The following is a 22,809-nucleotide window of genomic DNA, read 5'->3' as shown; positions in this document are numbered from 1 at the left end:
TTTCACCTTTTGCTTACATATCTTCATATTATTTGAAAATGTCACCAAACGTGTATTTTGGGTTATTTTTTTAAAATAAAGTGTATATAATGTACCCTTTTTTTTTAAGTTGGAGAGAATAATATGCTTCAGTGGAATGTAAATCTTTGTGCATAAAACTTTGTGCTTTTCTAGGGTAATTTTCTTAGTATAGAAGATTCTTGGAGGTAGAGTTGCTGAGTCAGTGGATAGAGACATTAGGAAAATATGTGTATTAAAAAATAATGGAAATGCTATTGGACCAGTCAGTGAGCCAAAATGAAACATAGGAGAGGAGAGCGGATATTTAACCTGGTGAGCAGAAGGTATGATGGTTTTCTACTCCTATGTGCAGGCTGATACATTGTATACTAGTTCCCTAGGGCTGCCATAGCAAAATATCACAGACTAGGTGGCTGAAACAGCAAAAATTTATGTTCTCATAATTCTAGAAGCGAGATGTCCAAGATCAAGGTGTCAGCATGGTTGGTTCTTCTCAAGACTACGTTCCTTGATTTGCAGATGCCCTTCTTCCTGTGTCTTCATAGGGTGTTTTTTTCTCTGTGTGTCTGTGTCCTAATTTCCTCTTCATTCTAACATCAGACAGCTTGGATTAGGATCCACCCTAATGACCACATTTTAACCCAATTACCTTTTTAAAGACCTCTTTAAAGACTTTATCTTCAAGAATGATACTGTACTCTGAGAGTACCTGGGTGGCTTAGTTGGCTAAGCAACTGCCTTTAGCTCAGGTCATGCATGATCCCGGAGTCCTGGGATCCAATTCCGAATTGGGCTCCCAGCACCATGGGGAGTCTGCTTCTCCCTCTGACCTTCTCCCCTTTCATGCTCTCTCTCAAATAAATAAATAAAAGCTTTTTTTAAAAAAAGAATGATACTGTATTCTGAGATACAGGAAATTAAGACTTCAATTACTTGAATGGGGGGGGACGACATAATTAAGCCCAATAACACATGGGAAAGAAAGTTCTAGAAGACTGCAACCCTAATGCATAGTATTTCTGTTCAGCATGAGAAGGATTGGTTTGTAATATCTTAACATTTTCCATAATGGAATAGAGCTAAAGAATGAACACCATGCTTATGCTGGTTTTAGGCTCATTTTTTTCCCCAACGCTGTCTCAGTGTCTGTCCTGGTCAGCTGGGCTGAATGTGAACTGATTAGATTCTTCTCTGACTTTTTCTCTTTGGAAACTGAATCTGCTCTAACAACTGCATGGCGTTTTCTGAGTACGACTGTGGTTCCACTTTGCCCCTGCAATCTATCTCCAAAGACAGCATGAGAAGGCGGAGAATAAATCATGAATAGGAAGAGAGTTTGGCTCCCTTCCCCCCCCAACAAAATGTCACTGCAGCTTCTATGTGCCCTTTGTCTGTCTTTGATTCAGATCATAAATATCTCCTCTTGGAGTGAGAAAGGAGGATGAGGGTGGGATCCTGAGCTTTTTCACGAGGTTAGAGTACGTCACCAGTAAAGAGGTTTGTAAGAGTCTAGATCTGAAGGCAGAAACCATTTCAGTAAAAAGCCCAATAGAAAACATTTTAGCATGGCAGGCCATAGGATTTGCTCTTATGAATACTCAACTCTGTCGTGTAGCACCAAAGCAGCCACAGAAAAACATTATTTAAAAAAAAAAAGTATTGTCATGTTCTAATAAACTTTATTAAATAAACAGTGGGCCAGTTTTAATCTATGGGTTGTAGTTTACTAGGCTGAACAAAAAGTGTGTAGTGAGCCCAGACTGATTGACTATAAATTATAAACATTTATTTCTTGATTTATTTAATAAATTACATATTTTTGGGGCACCTGGGTGGCTCAGTCGGTTAAGCAGCTGCCTTCAGCTCAGGTCATCCCAAAGGTCCTGGCATCGAGCCCGCATTGGGCTCTCTGCTCAGTGGAGAGCCTGCTTCTCCCTCTCCCTGTCGCTCTGCCTACTTGTGCGCGCTCGCTCTCTCTCTCTCTCTCTCTCTGTCAAATAAATAAATAAATAAATCTTTTAAAAAAATTACATACTTCTGAGTATGAAGCATAGTCTGATCTTTGCTCAACACACTTTGTTCATTTTTTTAAAAAGATTTTATTTATTCATTAGATCACAAGCAGGCCGAGAGGCAGGCAGAAAGCCTGATGTGGGGCTTGATCCCAGAACCCTGAGATCAGGACCCTTCGACCCTGAGTCGAAGGCAGAGGCTTAACCCACTGAGACACCCAGGCACCCCCACTTTGTTCAATTTTATTATAAAGCAGAAAGCTTTGAAAATCAGTTTAATAATAGCTTATTTCTGAACCTGAAGTATAATTTTTTTAAAGATTTTATTTATTTATTTGAGAGAAAGAGAAAGCACTCTCAAGGAGAAGCAGATTCCCCACCTGAGCTCACTCCCAGGACCCTGGGATCGTGGCTTGAGCTGAAGGCAGATCTTTGCCTGACTGAACTACCCAGGTGCCCTGAAATTTAATTAAAAAAAATTTTTTTGGCCACATAATGCTTATGTTAAACCTAACACAATCACCATGCTATATTTACAAAACAAGGAACAGAGATAAAGGTCAGAATAAATCCCAATAACTTGGTGTTTCATTCAGTCTTTCATTTAAGCAATATTTGCACATGGGCTGTGTGCAAGTCACTAGAGTGAGTCCTCTGGAGAAGTCTTCAAAGTCATCAATGTTTCCTCCAAGCCACGTGAGAAAAGATCACCCTGGCCATGAGTGATTAGTCTGGGGGAGATCATGTGACCATATTAGAACAAGTAAACTATTCCTGTGGAATTTGAATCTAAAATGGAATACCATGGCTGGCAGAGCATAGAGCTATTTCATCAAGAAGATAGTTCATTTGTTCCTGCCACTGGGGCTACATGGGGTGCTCCCTTTTCAAGGTTGTTTTGGTTTGTGAAAGAGACTAATAAGAAATAATATTGAGGGATGCCTGGGTGGCTCAGTCGTTTAAGCGTTTGCCTTCAACTCAGGTCATGATCCTGGGGTCCTTGGATCAAGCCCCACATTAGGTTCCCTGCTCCACTAGGGGCCTGCTTCTCCCTCTCCCTGCCTCTGTCTCTGCTTGTGCTCACATGTACGCATGCCCTTTCTTTTTCTGCCAAATAAATAAAATCTTAAAAAATATATATTGAAAATATAGTTTGGGGTCAGCTGTGGTGAGCCTTCAAACCCAGAGGGAGGAGCCTGAACTATACTCTGTAGATAAAAAATGTCCTTTGATACCATGACTGATTTGAGTGAGTTAACGATAAACCAGGCAGATGACAACATCCGCATCCAGGAAGTGCTCAATATCTGGTTGAGCTGTGCTCAGTGAGTGGAAAACTCAAAATCAGAAATGTTTGCCCTTCCCTGAAGACCTACCAGTTCCAATGCTAAAGCAAGAATTCTCAGCCTCAGCGCTAGTGACATTTGGGCTGGAGAGTTCCTTGCTGTGTGTGTGTTGGGCAGGGGGAGGGGACGGGGGGCTGTCCTGTGCATTGGATGGCATTTAGCAACATCTCTGGCTTCTACCCACTAGATATTACCCAGTTGAGATATGACAGATAGAAATGTCATTTATCCAGACATTGCCATATGTCCCTTGGAGGACTATATTAGTTCCCTATTGCCATTGTAACAAATTACAAGAAGATTAGTGGCTTAAAACAATTCAAATCTATTCTGTTACAGTTCTGGAGGGTAGAAGTCCAAAATGAGTCTTGTAGGGCTAAAATCAAGTTGTTGGCAGGGCTAGTTCCTTCTGGGGCCTCTGAGGAGAGAATCTGTTTCTTTTTTGGCTTCTAGGATCTATCTGTATCCCTTGGCTAGTGGCTCCTTCCTCCAGCTTCAAAACACAACTCCAATCTTGGCTTCTGCCTTCCCATGACCTTCTCTTCCACTCTGACTCTCCTGTCTCCCTCTTAAAAGGATCTTGTAAGGATCCGTTGGGCAACCTGGATTACGTAAATTAATCTCCCCCTCTCAGGATCCTTAATCTCATTTGCCAAGTCTCTCTTACCACATAAGGTAATGTTTGTAAGTTCTGGGGCTTAGGACATAGATGTATTTGGGAGCCCATTATTCAGCCTACCAGAGGAGCAAAATCGTTCTGTGCTGAGAACTTCTTCCCCAAAAGAATAGGGTCATATGACTTTGATTTGAGTCCCAGGTCCTCCCTACCTACCAGCTATGTGGCATTGTCTCCTCATCTGTAAATGGGGCCTATAGTAGTACTTAACCCACAAGTTTAGTAAGACAAGAACTGAATCCCATAAAGCAGTTATCAAAGTTGTGGGCATATGGTGCTCACTACACATTAGTTATTAAAAGCAAAAGTAAGTTTCAACCTGAGATTTCTAAATAGAAGGATCATTTTCATGAACACACAGAGAGAATGAGGGTTGTCTCTAAGGAACATGTCCCTGGGTAATTTGGAATGTGTTGGCATAATTATAACTCATTTGGGGCGCTTGGGTGGCTCAGTCGGTTAAGTGTCTGCTTTGGCTCAGGTCATGATCCTGGAGTGCTGGGACTGAGCCCCTCATTGGGCTTCCTGCTCAGTGTGGAGTTTGCTTCTTCTCCTGCCCCTCACTCTACTCATGTTCTCTCTCAAGTAAATAAACTCTTTATAAACAGTATAACTCATTTAAATATGACATTTCCTGATGCTCAGATCATTCTTAAGCGGTACATGAGGGCACATAGAATTTCTCCAACAAGTGCTTATATTTATTGAAATGTGCGGCAGGCCAGTCTCTATTTTGTTTATTTAATGCTCACAACTACTCCAAGACATAGGTAATGGTATTCTTCCCATTTTATAGATGAAGAAACTAGGCTGCGGAGAGATTTGGATCCCATCTAAGTTCACTGTGTTACTGAGAGAGGTGAGCTTCAGTCAAGCAGCCTCTGTCCAGAGTTCCCGTTTGAATCTCCGTTGATACTGCCTGTGTGTGTGTGTGTGTGTGTGTTTGTTAAATGTAAACACATGCACACATACACATACACACACACACACACACGCAAAATCCATCCTCTTAACAAATGTTTACGTGAACAGTGCATGATGGTTATAGCAAGTCAAAGAATCACAGCATTAAAATGGAAAAGGCCCCTATTGATACCTCTGATGTAGAAGAGAAAGCAGAAGAAATTATTGCTGAAGATGAACCTCCTTTAGAAGTTGTTTCTGTGGCACTGATGAAGCAGTCATTCTTGATAGTATAAAAATGGACACTCGGACCATGCGAAGAACAAAATATCCAAGATTCGTTTGTGGGATGCAGTTTGGATCCTCCATTTCCTCCTCCTTTTTAACTCATTGCTGCAGAGTCCTGTGTTCCGCGGAAGCCCCACAGATTCCTTGGGGAAGACACCAGAGAAAACGCATTTTAACTATAAGCACATCTCTAGAGCTTTTTCGTCTTCCATGACTGAAACTTGACACACTGAACAGCAACCCCCCATCTCTCCCCCTCGCTCCCCTCAAGCACCACCGTTCTACTTTTGGATTTCTATGCGTTTGACTATGTTAGATATTACAGGAGTGGAGTCGTGAAGAATTTGTCTCCTGTGACTGGCTTTTTCACTCAGTGTAATTTTTTTTGGTTTGTTTTTAAAGATTTATTTATTTATTTTAGAGAGAGTGAGTGCGTGGGTGGTGGTGAGGGGGCGGAGGGAGAGAGAAACTCAAGGAGATTCCCTGCTGAGTGCCGAGGCCGATGTGGGGCTCGATCTCGTGGTCCCGAGATCACTACCCAAGCTGAAACCGAGAGTCGGTCACTCAGCGGACACTGCACTATCCAGGTGCCGCCCCGCAGCGTAATGTTTTGTAAGGTTCATCTCCGCTATCACATATGGCAGACATTCCCTCCTTTTAAGGCTGAGGAGGAATACTCCATTGTGTGTATAAAGACCAGCCCTTTTCCCAAATCTAGTTATTTCTTACTTAGATTAGGGACCAATAAAGGTAGTTAAACAGAACGTGAGAATAGGCAAGTTTTCAGAGCGATGTCCCTGTCTGTATTCTTGTGTTATGCCCGAGTATATCTGTAACTATAATGACTGAGGGATTCTCGGACCATGCGAAGAACAAAATATCCAAGATTCGTTTGTGGGATGCAGTTTGGATCCTCCATTTCCTCCTCCTTTTTAACTCATTGCTGCAGAGTCCTGTGTTCCGCCGAAGCCCCACAGATTCCCTGGGGAAGACACCAGAGAAAACGCATTTTAACAGGCTCCCCTGGCTATTCTTCCCCATGCTGAAGTTTGAGAACACTGCTTCTACCATTTCTAATCTCAGCTCTGGTTCATCAGGGAGCTGCTTTCTCCTTCATGGAAAAATCACCATCTTAATGATTGCTACCAGGGCTGCCTTATTAACTAAAGGGGGCACAGAGACACAAGTCTCAATGGTTGACAATTATTGCATGGTAATTCCTGCCATTTTTGCTTCCCCCAAGGGGCAGCTAAGCAGCAAATGGCTATTACCTTAACCGATCAAAAAGAAAATAACAAAACTAACAGCCAACTAAATTTGTTTTTGGTTGGTAGAAGAATTGGCTGCCTATGTGGTGCATCATGAAGGGTCAAGAAAGACTCCTGTTTGCAAATAAATCCTCTCTGTCCCACCAATCTCCCCAGGGAGGGGAGATGCGGGGGTGGGGGGCAGTTCTGCATTTTGGAGTCTCCTAAATTCCAAATACATTACCTAGAGGGTATAATAAGTTATACATTAAACTGCTGTGATTCAACCACAGCTTAAAGAAGATTGCAAAATCAGCCATGAGGTAATTTAGCAAACAACCAAAGAAAGCCTTGAGAGAGTTAGAATGGTATATTTAGATGAGCAGAAAAAAATGAGGCAAATTTGAGAACAGAGACTATTACAAAAGGCTGAGTGAGTAAAAGGGAACTAGCACCTTGTCTTTTGCCTTATTTGCCTTTATGCACCTTATACTTCTAAAGAAAGAGTCAGCACACTTTTTCTGTGAGGAGTCCCATGGTAAATGGTCAGGCTCTTTACGAGTAGCTCAGCCATTGTCATACAAAAGCAGCCATAGAGGTTACGTCAATGAATGAGGGTAGTTGGATTGCAATAAACCTTTAGGTATGTCCCTCAAATTTGAGTTTTGTATAACTTTCACATGTTCCAGACTTCTCCTTATCCTACAGGTATTTTCCAACCATTAAAAAATATGAAAAACATCATTCGTTCAGAGCCAGCCAAAAACAGAGGGATGGACAGGTCATAGTTTGCAGACCCTTGTTCTAAAGCAAAAACCCTTTGCTATTTTAAATATATACCCCATGCTCTTCCACTTCTCTGCGTCTGTTCTGCTGTTTCTTCTATGTGGAATGTTTATTTTCCCATCCCTGTACCTTCACATGGTGCTCACCGCCTTGTTCAGTTACTGTCTCCCTTCCCAAATGGCCTCTCCTCCGCCGGTGTCTCCATCTGCACCTCTCTCACAGCTGCCATTGTTTCTGATTTGCATTGGCCTAAGTGTTTCTTGGGTCAAGGCCGGCCCTTCAGCATTTAGGAAACAGTATAAGAGCAGAATAAGAGTAAAACTGAAAGAGACGTGGAAGGACATGCCCGACACCTGTAGCCAGTTGAATGGTGGCCCCTGAAAAGGTGTGTCCACCTTCTAATACCCTGACCTTGTGAATGGGAACTTGGAAAAAGAGTGTTTGTAGGTGGAATTCAGTTAAAGATCTTGAGAGGAGATCATTCTGGATGATGGGCCTTAAGATCAATGACATGAGTCTTTATAAGAGACAGAGAAGAGGACACGTAGAGTAGTGGGCCATTGAGGACGACCCAGAGGTGGAGTGACGCAGCCAGAAGCTGGAAGAGAGACAAGCAAGGAGTCTACCTTAGAGCCCTCAGAGGAAGTAGAGCCCTGCTAACACTTTGACTTGGGATTTCTGACTCCAGAATCGTGAGAAGATCCCTTTCTATTGTTTTGGAACATTTGGTGTGTGCTAACTACTGTGTCAAGGCTAAGAAACCTCTCTGTAAGTTAAATATTAATATAGTAATAGCTGATACTTATTTAGCATTTATCTTGTGCAGCTTTACATAGATGATTGTATTAAATTTTCACAACAATCTTATGAATTTGGAACCATGCTTATCCCTCATTCGGACGGGGAAACCGACACTCAGAGGAACTGAGTAAACTGCACAAAGATTCAATCCACTAGTAAGTGATGGAAGCAAAATTGAAGCCAGGTGATCTGACGGAAGAGTCCCCTCCTTTTAGTCAATGTTATCTGTCCAGAGTCGTCTTCATTATTCATCTGGCATTTTACATGCCCTAAAAAAGATGGGGGAAATGTTGGTCAATGACTTCCATCTCTGGGGGCTGAAATTCCTCGAATTGGATTCCTACTATTCTGACAGCCCTTCTTTCTTGTCTCCATTTTTTGCCTGCATTAAATAATTTAACATCTCACTTGTGATAAGAAATACCAGACACTTCCACGAAAATAAAATATATATTCTTTCACAAAAATTTTTTTTCTTGTTAAGAGTATTAAAAATTAAAGACATGTTTATCCAATGAATTTCAAGAAAAAAATTCCCCCACCAAATCTTAAGAAAAAATTTGCAATTTTTCTAGCAACCTATTCTCAGCAGAGCAAGGACAGAATAGTTTGCTGCTCAGATCAAGACAATAGAATCTCTCTCTCCTTTCTCTATCAGGAAAAAAAAGAAAGAAAAGGTTTCTGATTGCTTTTTAAGCCTTCACGGAAGTCCATTTTCCTGAGCAGCCCTAATATTTTTAAAAGATTTAATTTATTTAATTTTAATTTTTTAAAAATTTTATTTATTTATTTGACAGAGGGATAACAAGTAGGCAGAGAGGCAGGCAGAGAGAGAGGACGAGAAGCAGGCCCCCTGCCGAGCAGAGATCCCAATGTGGGGCTCGATCCCAGGACCCTGGGATCATGACCTGAGCTGAAGGCAGAGGCTTAACCCACTGAGCCACCCAGGTGCCCCTATTTATATAAATTTTTAAAAAAAATTGTTTGAAAGAGAGCATGGGCACAGAGGGACAGAAAGAAGCCAACTCCCTGCTGAGCAGAGAACCCAACACGGGGCTCGATCCCAGGACCCAGAGATCATGACCTGAACAGAATGCAGATGCTTGACCAACTGAGCCCCCAGGCACCCCTGAGCAGCTCTAATTTGAATACATATAACGACCTTAGCTTCTAATTTCCATTAAGGAAAATAAATAAGAATTGCAACTCCAGGCAGCAGCGGGAAGATGTCAACAATGGAAACATGGCCAGTTGGTGGGTGAGTCATGGAGAACAAAGTATCTGGTTGCCATTGGGACTCCTCCATAGGGGAAGGCACCATGGACCAAATGCTGGTCACACAAAGCCACCCACAGTTAGGGCCCACCAGGAAGCCAGACAGCACAATATTAGGAGCGTGCATACACTGGGTCTAAGTTCTAATATGCTGGCTTTGCCACGTCCTATCTGGGTGTCCTGGGCCAGTTAACCTAGATGATAGTACCTACTTCATAGGATTTATTTATGTAAAACACTGGCATATGTTAGCGCTCAGTGTGATCAAAGTGTTAGCTTTTAAACTGTTTATATTCAAGGCTTGAAGGACTGAAGGCTATCTTAACTTGCTGCTGTTACTCTCAACGATTTCTTGGTTACTAGGAATAACTTTGCCACTTCATTAACTTTTGAGTAGCTATCTGAAGGCCAAAAATAAGTTGGAAAGAAATAAAAATGAGAATTCCCAAAGCTTTTGAACAAACCCGCCTCTAAAAAGTAATTACAAAATAAAAGGTGCTTTCAGAGAGGAGAGGTCTCACATGACTGACATAGGGATCTTTACCCCGTGTTCTAACCTGACCAGTTCAGAGTGTTGCATAACTCCATTACAGGAAAACATAATTAGGGCCATTTTCATCACTTCATTTCTCTCCTTCCCCAAGCTTGCTGCCTCATAGAAGCATTCATTATCTCGAGATAATCACTGATTATTGAGACATTATTATTCCACTGCTTCCCCTGTGACCTCTTCATTCCTGAAATCACTCCTTTGCTTCCAAGATGACATGCTGGTAAGAGTACTGTGTTCCCCCTATGCCTGCATTCACCAGGTCCCATAGCCCCAGCATTTGAACCCTGAAGACCAGAATGGATAATGTCATTAGTAGGCAGTGGCACATAGTAGCAGTAGACACAACACTCATTTTGCTAATAACACTCAGCGTTTCCTGACTGCTGACTTCATATCATTTACTTTCAAAGCATCTTCTTGATATAGGTTATGCATGTATCAATTGCTATACACATTTATTATTATTATTATTTGAGAGAGAGAGCATGAGAGGGAGAACATCAGAGGGATTAGCAGACTCCCTGCGGAGCTGGGACCCGATGTGAGACTCGAGCCTGGGACTCCCGGATTATGACCTAAGCCAAAGGCGGTTGCTTAATCAACTGAGCCACCCAGGCACCCTACACATGTATTTCTTGTGGCAACTGTTATGGAATGTAATATTGTACCCTCTCTATATGTGGTATTATTTGTTGATGGAGTGAGACCCAATGTCAAGTTCTTAACTGATAACCTAGCATAGTGAATTCACGGCAGAACTGTAAATCCAGAGGCTAGGTCTGTACTCAGAAGTCCCAAGTTTGTGTGTTTTTGAGATAGTGGTAGAGCCAAATGCCTTCACCCTTCCATCCAGTGTTCGATACCACTGTAACTGTGTTTCCCGAGTCTGCTGAATTCTGCCCCATCCTAAAGAACTTTACCTGGATCTACCTTGTCCTTTCTCCTTCCTGAGAAACTTCCCTTCCTGCCTTCCTCATTCTTAGGCAGCTGAAACCTGATTCCAACCTCAGCCACTCTACTGACCATTCTATTTTCAAGGTCACTGATTTAGTTAACTTAGTTTTGGGCAAACGGGAAGATATTATGTGCCACTTCTGAGTTAGGCTGCACTGTTCCCTTTGTCACCAGCACCTAAAGGTTGTTCAATCTGAGTGCAGATAGTTCCTACTTTCGTGAGATCCAAAATTTGTGACTTAGTTATTTGGAGGGTTTTGTTTTGTTTCTACTTTGGGGGCTGAAATTGTGGGAAATGGTGGTCCGGTCCTTGCGATAGCACTCAAAAGATAATTTTCATAACAAAATGTATCCATGATATTATAAGTCCCAAACACCACTTAGGAGTTTCTCTGTGAGAAACTTTCATTTACAAAAACTTGAGAAATGTGTGGATGAGTAGATGGAGTTTATTTTTCATGTTAACATGTTGTCCTTCATCACTTTTCTGCCTAGAGGTAAACACAATCTTCTGAGCTTCAAGGACAAGCTCCTTTCTTAATGGGGAACTACATAATGAAAACTTAGGAGGGAGGTTGGATTGTCTCCAGTCTTGGGTCACTACCCAGAAAAAGGGAGCACTCAAGAAGACCTTCAGGGATGTGATGATGGTCAGTATGTTGGAGAAAAATGCCATGCTATGGGTCTTAGAGCTCCTCTATTTCCCTTTTTTGTTACTCTTTGCTACCTCAGTTGCTTTTCCCCTTTAATAATGATTGCAGTATCCCTCAGGCCCAGGAAGAGTCTCTTCCTTTGGAGCAGAAGCGGCAATTACTTTGTCAGAGCAATGGCGTATGAGGCGGGAGAACCAAGTTTCAACCTTGGGCACCTCTCCTTCCACGCACTGCACACCCTTATTCCTTACGAAAGGATTATTCTTGCTCCTCAAGGTCTCCAGGGTCAGATGCACCATGTAGGAGAGCAGTTCGAGGGAGGGAGAGAAAAAGAGTGTGAGAGAGAGAGGGAGATTATTAGCTTATGCAGGCATGGCTTGCCCCTGTTCAGGATTCTAATGGAATCCAGGTTTCCCCACCCTGCTCTGTGCATGTATGTTCTCCATCATAACCATTCTGCAGAGCCGTACGAAGGAGCATGGACATCACTATTATTGAAAGCCTCATGAAGAAATTACTCTCCTTTTATAGCTTTTCCCCAAATTCAAGTGTGAGTGCTTATACCTGAGTGTGTTGTGACTTAGCTCAGATACGTGCCCAGGCAAGGTGTTTTCTTCCTTCTGAGCTAGACCTCTCTCTCCTGCCATACCTGGAATCATCTTCACTCTCATTTTTCTTTTTTTTTTTTCTCACTCTTATTTTTCTTAAATGATCATAAAACACTCATGGTTTCTTGCCTTACTGGTAATTTGTCTTTTGACTTCCTTGTCATCTGTTGATTAAGGTTGGAAGCTATTGGTCTCAGTGATACTCTCCCTGCTTTGCTCTAACACTTAGTTCAAGCTCTCTTCACACACAGAATCATAACCCCCTCTGGCTGAACTTGTTCACGGGATAAAACAAATGCTTTGTCTAGATACCAACCTGTGCTTTCTTAGCCAGTATAATATCTAAAGACATGTTTTTAGTCCCATGTATAGTCCCTATTTATCAACTTTAGACAATTAATTTCAGTAATGTATTTCCTTTAGTCTTCCGTCCTCTATAAAAATGTCAACAAATAATATGGGAAGACAGCTTTTCTGGAGTTTATTTATTGGAATGTCCTTAATAGCCTCGTTTTTTTATATATCACTAAGCCCCAAATGCAGTCAAATCAGCATTGATTAAAACACGTAAGGCACTCCCGGAAGCGTAAATAAAATGAAATGGAGAGGGTCTTAGCATTTTGCAGGGTGGGCTCACTTGAAAGGCATGTTCTCTGTCTTGAAAATCAGAAAGGAGATGCTTTTTCTAGTTGAAAGCAAGGAAATATGATACCACCGATTTTCCAAGAGAAAGCTTTTTCCAGCCCCTCTGAGGGTTAACTTTATGACAAAATGGAAGATTATCCTCTGCCATCTGTCACTGAAACCCAGTCTCCGTTCTATATCCAGGCCTCAGAGCAGAGGGGAAGCAAAGGGAATCGAGAGACTTTAATGCACCAGGCGCTGTTTCACGACGAGTTTATTTCTCATTCGTCTTCATCAGGATTTCAAGATTGGAGTGTTGAATGGACCGCTCACTGACAACTGATGGGAAGATCAGTGATCAAAGATGGGAGCTATTTGGAAAGGGGATGTGCTCTGCTAGGGGGGCTGATGGGGAAAGGAAGCGGGAACGCCAGGCCCTCAAAGAGATGTGATTTAAGCTAAAAGCTCAAGAAGCTGCTGTGGGGGAAGGAGGACAATGGCTTCCATCTCCTCATGGAGGCTGCATCCCACGTCCATCCGGGAAAGTGCAGGCAGCCTCTTCAGAAATGTGGAGTAGTAGCCAAGTGGTGCTCTTGAGTAGCCAAGTGGTGCCAGTTGCGGGAGGCTTCTCCCATTTTAGCTCAGCTCTGTCTGAGGAGAGAGAACATTTGTCACTGAAACAAACTGTGTGAGGAAGTCATGGCCTTTGCGAAGAGACTGAGTGTTCAGAACGTGATTCCTCTGGCTCGGTCATTGTCATTTGCCGGAAGTTTGTTTCGTGGACATATTTTCCTAGCCTCAACGAATTCAGGCCTTTCTGTCGAGTTTCAATCGAGAAGTGAGGATTATGGAGATTTTTTGGCTTTTCAATTCATAGACTACACAGGAGGCCGATGAAGATATTAATTCCATTCACATGCTTTTATCACTCCCTTCTCGTCTTAGCCTCCTCCCTCAGAGTTTCCTGATTCGTTCCAGAAACAACAGTATAGACATTGTCAGATTCTATACTTGACTTTGAACTGACCCACAGTTAAGCTTGAAGGAACATGAAAGTCTCTTGTTGGTGGATAGTGCTGGAGAAGTCTAAACAGAGATGTCTGTGGCCAGGAAGAATGCCTCGTGGGGACACTTTGGAAGACCAGCATATGCTCAGACAAAATGAGGAACGCTTCACTGGAGAGAGCCACTGACTGAGCCTCTAACTTTGAGTTCTAATTCTGTCCTCCTATTTAAGATGAAATGAGGCTCTGAATAAGAATCCTGCTCTTCTGGAATCTCAAAATATTAAAGCAGAGAAGAACCTGAATCCTGTCTAAAGCAGCCCTTTCATTTTCCGGGTCAGGAACATGGAAGATCGCAGCGGTACAGGGACTTGCCTGCTGTCACAGAGCTGCGTTAGGACAGAGACGGAAGCAGCCTGAGATTCTCCCGATACCCAGGTCACTTCTTTCTGGTGACAAAGATTCTTTCCTTGACCAAACTTTACTCAGGCTCCTCTGACCTCTGTTCTCAAGTAGATCTTGACTTTTGGGCTTCCGTGTTTGTTTCTGCATGTCCAGCTTTAGTGAGAAATCCTGCTAAGTTGGTTTACACAGAATCCCCCACTCTTGATGTCTGATCGCCCTTGATACCCGGTCAGATCACCTGCAGGTGCCAGCTGGTCAACCTGGCCTACCTGTCTTCAGCAAAACTCTTGTCAGGTCGGTTTTGCCAGTATCCTTCATGACCCCTCTTAGGGAGGTTTTTTCTTAATAATTTTTTTTTCTTTTAAAGTAGGCTCTATGCCCAGGGTAGAACTCAACATAGGACTTGAACTCACGGCCCTGAGATCAAGACCTAAGTTGAGATCAGGAGTTGGACACTTGAGCGACTGACCCACCCAGGTGCCCACCTTCTTAGCAATTTTCTACCCACTGACCCTTTCCCTGGTTTTTGGCTTTAAATTCCCACTTCTTGCTTTTTGAGTTGACATTGAGTTTATATTGTGCTGGTCCTTACACTTACGATGGTTCTGAATAAACTCTGCCCTTCCATTCCTGAACAGGTGTTGCAAATACTTTTTTCCTTAATAGTGGTCTGGGAGGGCACTTATTTTCTAATCATAAAGGGGGACAAAATAAGGATTCTCCACTCTTTGTTCATATTATTATAAGCAGGGGAGAAAGAGGACTGAAATCCTTAACTAAAATGAAGTAAGATTTTAGATTCCTTAAAAAAAAAAATCTTGATTACTGACTAAAAGGTTTCCTTCTTTTTAAGAAAATCCTCTTATTTCTAGAAGATGGACCAACATGGTACCTAAACCTTTAGAGGCTGCCCCCACTCCCGTGATCCGCCCCCAGTTACCATTGAAATTTCCTAATTCTGGCAATATTGTTTTTCAGTGCCAGGGACGTGTACATTAATTTTTTAAAATTTACAAATTCAGTGAAAATTATTAAAGCCCAAATTATTAAAACCTCATCAATTTGTTTAAATAGGAAAAAAGGCAAATCTAAGTTATGAATATTTTGAAAGAAGTTGACTTAATAGCAGTTTACTAAAGTAAAAAAGAATACTCAATTTAGTAAGATAAAAAAAATAAGATGTTGGGGAGCTGGGTAAGAATGAGCTATAATCTGTTAGTGAGAATGCAAACTTACACAGTTACTCTGGAAAAGTATGGAAGTTCCTCAGAAAGCTAAAAATAGAGCTATCCTATGACCCAGCAACTGCACTGCCAGGTATTTATCCAGAGGATATAAACATAGTGATTCAGATTCATCCCAATGTTTATAGCAGTTTATAGCACCCCAATGTTTATATGTCCTCAATAGCCAAACTATGGAAAGAGCCCAGATGTCCACTGAATGACTAGGTGAATGGATAAAGAAGATGTGATATATATACAATGAACTATTACTCAGCCATCAAAAAGAATGAAATCTTACCATTTGCAATGATGTGGCTGGAACTAGAGGGTATTATGCTAAGTGAAGTAAGTCAGGCAGAGTAAGACAAATACCATATGACTTCACTCATATGTGGAATTTAAGAAACAAAATAGATGAACATAGGGGAAGGGAAGGAACAATAAAGTACGAGGAAAACAGAGGGGGAGGCAAACCATAAAAGACTCTTAACTAAAGGGAACAAACTGAGGGTTACTGGAGGGGAGGGGGGTGGGGGGATGGGGTAACTGGGTGATGGACGTTAAGGAGGACACGTGATGTAATGAGCACTGGGTGTTGTATGCAACTGATGAATCACTGATTCTACCTCTGAAACTAACAATTAACACTTTATATTAATTGCATTGAAATAAATTTTTTTTAAAAAATGCGCCATAATCAGCATAGGAGTTCTTTTGTATATTTCCAGAGGAATTTGCAGAATTTGTTTGCAGAGGGAGCGGTCTCTAAAACTTTTGCCACATACTTAGCAAACAAACCATTCTCACCTCTACTAACTCTGGACTGACACTTGGGGGGGATTTACCAAACTCTAAGCATCTTCACTTCAAGAATATGAACATGAAGTTTTATTTTTATCCTCAATTTATTGAAGCGTTTGAAAGGTAAAACGTACATAAAACAATAATTTGCTAAATGCGTCAACCCCTCGGGGCCCCATCAACAGTTGTGTTGATCTGGATGCCAGAAGCTTTCCTTTCATTGTCACTTCCAGAATTCTTGTCGAAGTTGTCATCAGACTGAAGGTCTGACTCATTTTTAGCTTATCGGCGCAGGCTGTTCAGATCTGTCTGTTGTAATTGTTCTTCCTACTTTTTTAGTCATTTTGGTTAAAATTCCTCGCTCTCCACAGCCCACCAAACCTCCTCCCCCAGTTGTCCCGACTGTCACAACTGGATTCGGTATTTGTGAAGATGTCTGGATTGTCAACTCTCCTGCTTCATTCTTGGTCTGGCTGGTCCTGGAACAGCCGCTGCTCTCTGGTGGGGGTAGGGCAACTGAAGCCCTTCCCTTTTAAGAATATTTTATGAATTGCTGAGGTTTCGTAGGTGACTTTTTCTATATGTTCATAAACTTTTTATGAGTAAGTAACCGATTGGTAGATTTCGCAGGATGGTTTGATGTCTTTGTTGGCTATTTCCCCAAATCTGGAGGGTACGATCATTCTCTTTTCTTCTAAAGCCAGTACTTTCTACCTGCTTAACAGCAGAGAGCTTGACATATGGGAGACTCTCACTGTTTTTACTGTTGCTTATCTTTCTCTTATATTTAGTTAAAAAATAAGAGGCAAAATAGTGAGTTTTCATTATGAGTAGTATGACGGCTGAAAAAAAAATGTGGATACTGATTTTAGAAGGAACTCAGTTCCTGATGTAAAGAAAAACATCATGAGGAACCAGACACTGGGAATCAGGGTTCAGGGGCAAAGATCAATATATCACAGCCAGTCTTTGTATTCTGGGGACTTTAAATACACATAACTCTTTTTCCTTCTAGTTGGGTGATGTTAAAACTTGCACGATGCAGAGCTTGTGTGAGTACGCTGGGCTGCTCAGTAACACAGAACACCTCCATTCCTCCCTCAGGTCACCTTGCAGGATGGCCAGGTAGCCCTTCTCCATTTGGTAGTTATGCCATGGGAAAACGTGGTGCCAGAGTCACACTAGCAGGGAAACGGGTGGAAGAGACATAAACAGAATGTTTCCAAGGGGCAAACTTAGACGTGGTTTACATCAGTTCTGCCCACAGTTCATTGTTCAGAGTCTGGCACCTGACTGAGTACAAGGAACCCTGGGAATAGTTGTCCTCCTGGGTGGGTGGGTGGGTGGGGGTGGGCAGGAGGATCTGGGCGGGGTGGTGGGTGAGTCCTCAGCATTGTTTCCGCCACATAGCCAGAGATCACTTTCTTCTGAGTTTTTTCAAAACACACAACAATATGAAAATAAATGCCCACATTTCTTGGAGTCATAAGAAAATAAATGTTTTTACAATCATCATGGTACCTCTCAGAGAGCGCTGTTTGTTTCTTTACTGAATCTGTTTTGTCAAGGAAATAGCACGCATCGACATAACTTTTATCTGTGGAAAGACTGCTAATAAAGTCTTGGTAACTATTCATGTAAAAACATATCTGGATTGTAATCAACATAACTGGTTTTTCTACATCATACTATAAAAGCTAAAGCAAGACTCCTTGGGCACATGATCCAGTCTTCATTATATCCTTTATGTAGTGAGTTGAATTATGTCTTCCAAAAAGATGCATTCAAGTTCTAATCCCTTGTGCCTGTGAATGTGACCTTATTTAGAAACAGGGCCTTTGCAGATGTAATCAATTAAGATGAGGTCATACTGGATTAGGATGGGCTCTAAATTCAATGCCTGTCATCTTAAGAGAAAGGAGAGGGCAGTGTGGGTATAGAGACACATAGACGCAAAGAAGGGAAAAAGCCATGTGAAGTCTGAGGCAGAGACTGGAGCGATGCAACTACAAACCAAGGAGTATCAAGGATTTTTGGCAACTATCAGAAGCTAGAAGAGAAGCATGGAATGGATTTTCCTTTAGAGCCTCCAAAAGGAGTCAATCCTGCTGATACCTTGATCTCCGATTCCTCAAGAACAATGGGAGAATACACTTCTGTTGTTTTAAGGCAGTGAGTTTGTGGTGATTTGTTACAGTAGCCCTAGGAAACTGGTACACTTGACTTACAGAGAACCTGGACTTTAAGAGACGATACCATCTTTAGGCTTCTACTGTGTGCAAGGCCCCACTAGACATGAGTGATACAAAGGAGGGCACTAGAGGCTTGCAAATGAATGGAGGTGAAAGACCTGTAAATAGATATATTTGAATTCAACTGAGGGGGCATTCTGTCCTTTGACTCCCCAACTCTAAAACAAAACAAATATTACATCAAAAATTATGTTTTATACTATCACTTCTTATTCTTCCTCTAATAATCAGTTCATTTCAACAAATAGGCTCAACAATGATCTTTCAAGACATTAAGATATCATTGACATTATATAACATTATGGTGCAGGAGACATCCCATTTGTTTTCCCCAAAGTCTCAAGGAAAAGATCATTGATGTATTCTTATTTGTTAAGATCTAATTGTATATGTGCTGCCGAAGCGAGCACTAAGATCTAATTGTTTTAGAATGTTGCTACAGGCTCAAAAGCATACAACAGCCCCCAATTCTTGGAAATCACTACATACCAGGGAAACATGGGCAAGTCAAAACCAGTTCTTCATGATGCAAATTGGATTTTGAAATAAAAAGGTTATTTTGTGTGGAGCTGGGATGTCCAACTTGGAATGCCACTAACTAGAAGCCATTTCATGAGGAACAGCAACTGTCAACAGCTACGTAGATGCAGGAAAATACTGTCAGATAAAGAATACCGATAATTGCCTGTTTTTGGAATTGTCCTTCTGGTTACATCTGCTAAGTATGAGACCAGATCACTGTCAGCTCATTCCAGAAGAACCATGGTGATATTCCATGACTATGTAACTCATGGCTTTTTAAGGTTTCATTATTGACCCAACTTTGTTAAGCAAATGACTAACTGCTGATTTCCAAATATAGGATTCTCATAATGGACAAATTCAGTGAAGCTTATTCACTCAATTTTCGCAGTACTGGTGGAAAATGCCACATTAAATTTGTCATGTTCAAATATTTATGCACTGTGATACATTTGCCTAAGAGAGAAAAGAAGAAGAGGAATTTTTTTTTTTTTTTAACAAATTGGTCCTGGTTTGGCACATAAAGTCAAATCTAGTTCAGTCCCATTCACGGGAGTGTGGGAGTCGTCTACGGGTAATTTATAACAACAGGTTACTCTGAAGTTGAATCACTGGTCACTATGGAGGGGCTGTGGCCAAATTACAAGATGGCCCAGCACCTACCAAATACTCAGGTTAAAAGGCACCAAGAAAAGAAAACTGTAACTCAGATAATAGGCTATGATCTGAAGGTGGCCATGTCAGCTGTACATAGCTCATTACCACCTCACTAAGAAGGTCCCCCAAATCATTACATTTCCCATTTCAAGGAGAACTCTATTGCCTTGCGTGTGGTCATTCAGCCTACTCTGCATTTGCCACTGTGTGCACCACTTCCCAAAGTCTGCTGCTCTCCATAGCAGGGACTTCATGGATCCTTCTAAACACCTTCCAGAGGTCTGCATCTCCCCTGGACTCCCAACTCCACCCATCTGGAGCTATAGCTGATGACCTTTTTGCAACCAGGTAACCTGGCTTAGATAAATATTAACCTGAGGGTCTTCACTGCTAGAGTTCGTGATTTATAGCCCTTTCCCTTCTACAGGAGGGAGATGAACCATCCTATTTATTCAGTAATTACTGAGAGTTCAACATCGATGTCTCCTCTACTTCCATCCAGCTCAGATCTTCCTTAACTTGGGCAATGTGTGTGTTTGTGTGTTTGTGTGTGTGTGTATGTGTGGAGGCAGGTGGGAGAGGTAAGGTGAGATGGCAGAGAGAGTGAGCAAGTATTTTTAAACATCAGCACCAACTCTGTGTTAAATGCTGTAATCAGTTCTTTGGATGTTGTTTCATTTAATTGGGACAGCAATCCTGTAAAGTCATCTTGTTAGATCCCCTTGAGAAATCAGAGGGATTAAATAACTCGCCTCAAACCACATGGCTAGGAAGAACTGAAGCAAAGACTTGAGCCCACATCTATCCATTCTCAAGGTCCTCCATTTTTTCTACTATATTCCTTTTTGAGTTACTTAAGGATGCCAAGCTTTTGATTTAAGGTCACTTCTATCTCCCTTGGGCCGTGGTTCCCTTCCTCTGCTCCTGGGAAGATGTTGAGGTCCACTTCTCTGAATGACTCAGTTCCATCTGGGGATCAAAAAGCCTTTCCAATAATTCTTTCTACAGCATAGTTCATGCAGCCCTGGGTCGCATTGGCAGAGATGAAATCGAGATTCGGTGACAACTGCATATTCACATCTATCTTTTCGTTATATACTTACTTTTAAATAAATGGGCGTCTACTGTTCTGAAAATGCTTTTGAAGGAGATTCTGACTTTGTGCCAGAAAACTGACAGTGGGTATGCTGTTAGCTGTCTGATTTCCTAGTCCTGGATTCTTGCTCACCTTTTCTAGATAATGAAGAGGAAAAAAGATCCTTTATACCCACCACCTTTCCTTAACACCCTCCTCCAGAGCTGGGGAGTTGTGACTACAGATTTAAATAGCTTCTTTTCAAGGCTGGTAAATATAAAGGTATCAATGCATAGGTAAGTAAAATGGGTAGAGCACCCAGGCAGAGAAGCTGCAGAAAAGTGAGCAGGTGCCATGAATGAATTTGAAAGCAAGGTTGGAATAAGCTCTGAAGCTTAAAGGAACAGTATTTACTGTTTGAGTCTCCCTGTCGAGTTCCACTGAATTTCAAGAACAATGTAAGTGGTTACTTTTGGGAAGGATTTTCCAGGTGAAATGTCTGAGCTATATATTGAGATACCATTAGATTACAACCAAAATGGCATTGCTCTTATGTTAGCATTCTGCAAATACTCTCTCATGGTATTAGAAGACATGGATACAAAACAATACATTAAAGAGTTCTAACAAGAGACCATGTATCCTGGCACCTTAAAATGGGGATAATGCATAGATATAGAAAGCTACATTTATAGTAATTCAAACAAGTGAGGCCCTGGACTGCCCAAGTTCACCCATATACTGAATGGGGCTAGTTTGCGGGAGAGGAGATGTATATTCTGAACACTGTTTTCCATCTGATTGACAAAATCTGTCAAAAAATACAGATTCTCTCAGATAGTCTCAGTGGAAATGAAATGAGACTCAAGAATGTGTAAATATATATTTTTTAACTTTCCAGTTGATTTTGGTGGTCCACAGGTTTGGGAATGATTCTGCTAAAAGATTTAGGCCATGTTGTCACTCTTAAGCATGAATTAGGCAAATCTCATCCATTTTCCGTGTCAGGATCAATGCACTGGTAGGGACTCTAAGCATTGGAAGAGATTCAAAATGGATTCCAAGATATCCCTCCAGGAATAGCATACTGGACTACAAGTTCAGGGAGAAAGTTTGTATCGTAATAAAGTGATGTGCTGAACTGACTTAGAGTAAAATTTCAAGCTCTGTACTATTTTAGCCTTGGAAATAACACCATAGACATGGTTGTGTTTCTCTTCACCACACAGAATAGTACCCTGACAATTCAGGCAGTGCTGTGAGAGGATATTTGGACTCAGGGGATTAAGACAATCACTATGTAAGACAACAGACTTGAAACTCACATTTCTTGGCTTGCAAGCATGTTTAGCATGCAAAGCATGATGTCTTAAGACCCTGGACTCGCTTTGAGAGGGATATCAGAGAAAAGCAAACTAAAATGGCAAGGCAAGATTATTTTTACAAGGACCGGAGGACTGTATTTGTGACTCACCAATTCATTTCCTCTCTCAGTCGATGGAAACATTGTTGATGCTTCTAACAGTAGGAGAAAAGGTACCACTTTTCCTTGAAATGTTGTCTCAGAGAGGCAGCAGGTGAACCAGGCAGATTTAGTATCCCTGGCTTGTAAACAGCCCGGTCCCTCTTAAAATACTCAAGTATCTTCCCAGAAAGGCCATTTAGATCCAGAATCTTGAGTCATGGGTCTGTTTGAAAATTCTACCAAAAAACACAGACACCAAGTTTTGCATGCAATTTCAGGAACTTATGGATCCTAGCTTAAGCATTGTTGGCTTTGCAGAGAGGAACCAGCAGTGGGATTTCATTTGCACTCCACCAAATTAATTTTAATTGATTGCAAAATGACCAATGGTTATACTGCACAGATCAGAATCTGGCTGCTCAAACATCTGTGAGCATGGTCTCTGGCAGGGGTTATTAGCTGCATTGGTAATATTATAATAGTTACTCCATTGCTTTCCCACCTTGAAATGAAAAATTTGCTCTCCTCCTGCAATGGTGGCAGATTTTGTAAGGTGTATTATTCTTGGGAGAAGAGGCTTCACGTAACTATATCTGGTGATGTCCAACACTAATTCTGACCACACATCCTCCCAAAAATCAAATAAAAGGAATTT

General features: G+C 41.6%; 1 long non-coding RNA gene across 1 annotated transcript in view; it reads left to right on the top strand.

The window, feature by feature from the left end:
- LOC122917700 overlaps positions 1-14,566 on the top strand; it is a 33,256-nt gene extending 18,690 nt beyond the window's left edge. The window contains exon 3 of the long non-coding RNA XR_006386440.1: positions 12,952-14,566. This is a non-coding gene — a long non-coding RNA (uncharacterized LOC122917700). The remainder of the gene's footprint in view (positions 1-12,951) is intronic.
- Positions 14,567-22,809: the final 8,243 nt, after the last annotated feature.

Source organism: Neovison vison, chromosome 9 (assembly GCF_020171115.1).
Source record: "Neovison vison isolate M4711 chromosome 9, ASM_NN_V1, whole genome shotgun sequence".
NCBI lineage: Eukaryota > Metazoa > Chordata > Mammalia > Carnivora > Mustelidae > Neogale > Neogale vison.
This window is presented reverse-complemented; position numbering and strand designations above follow the sequence as displayed.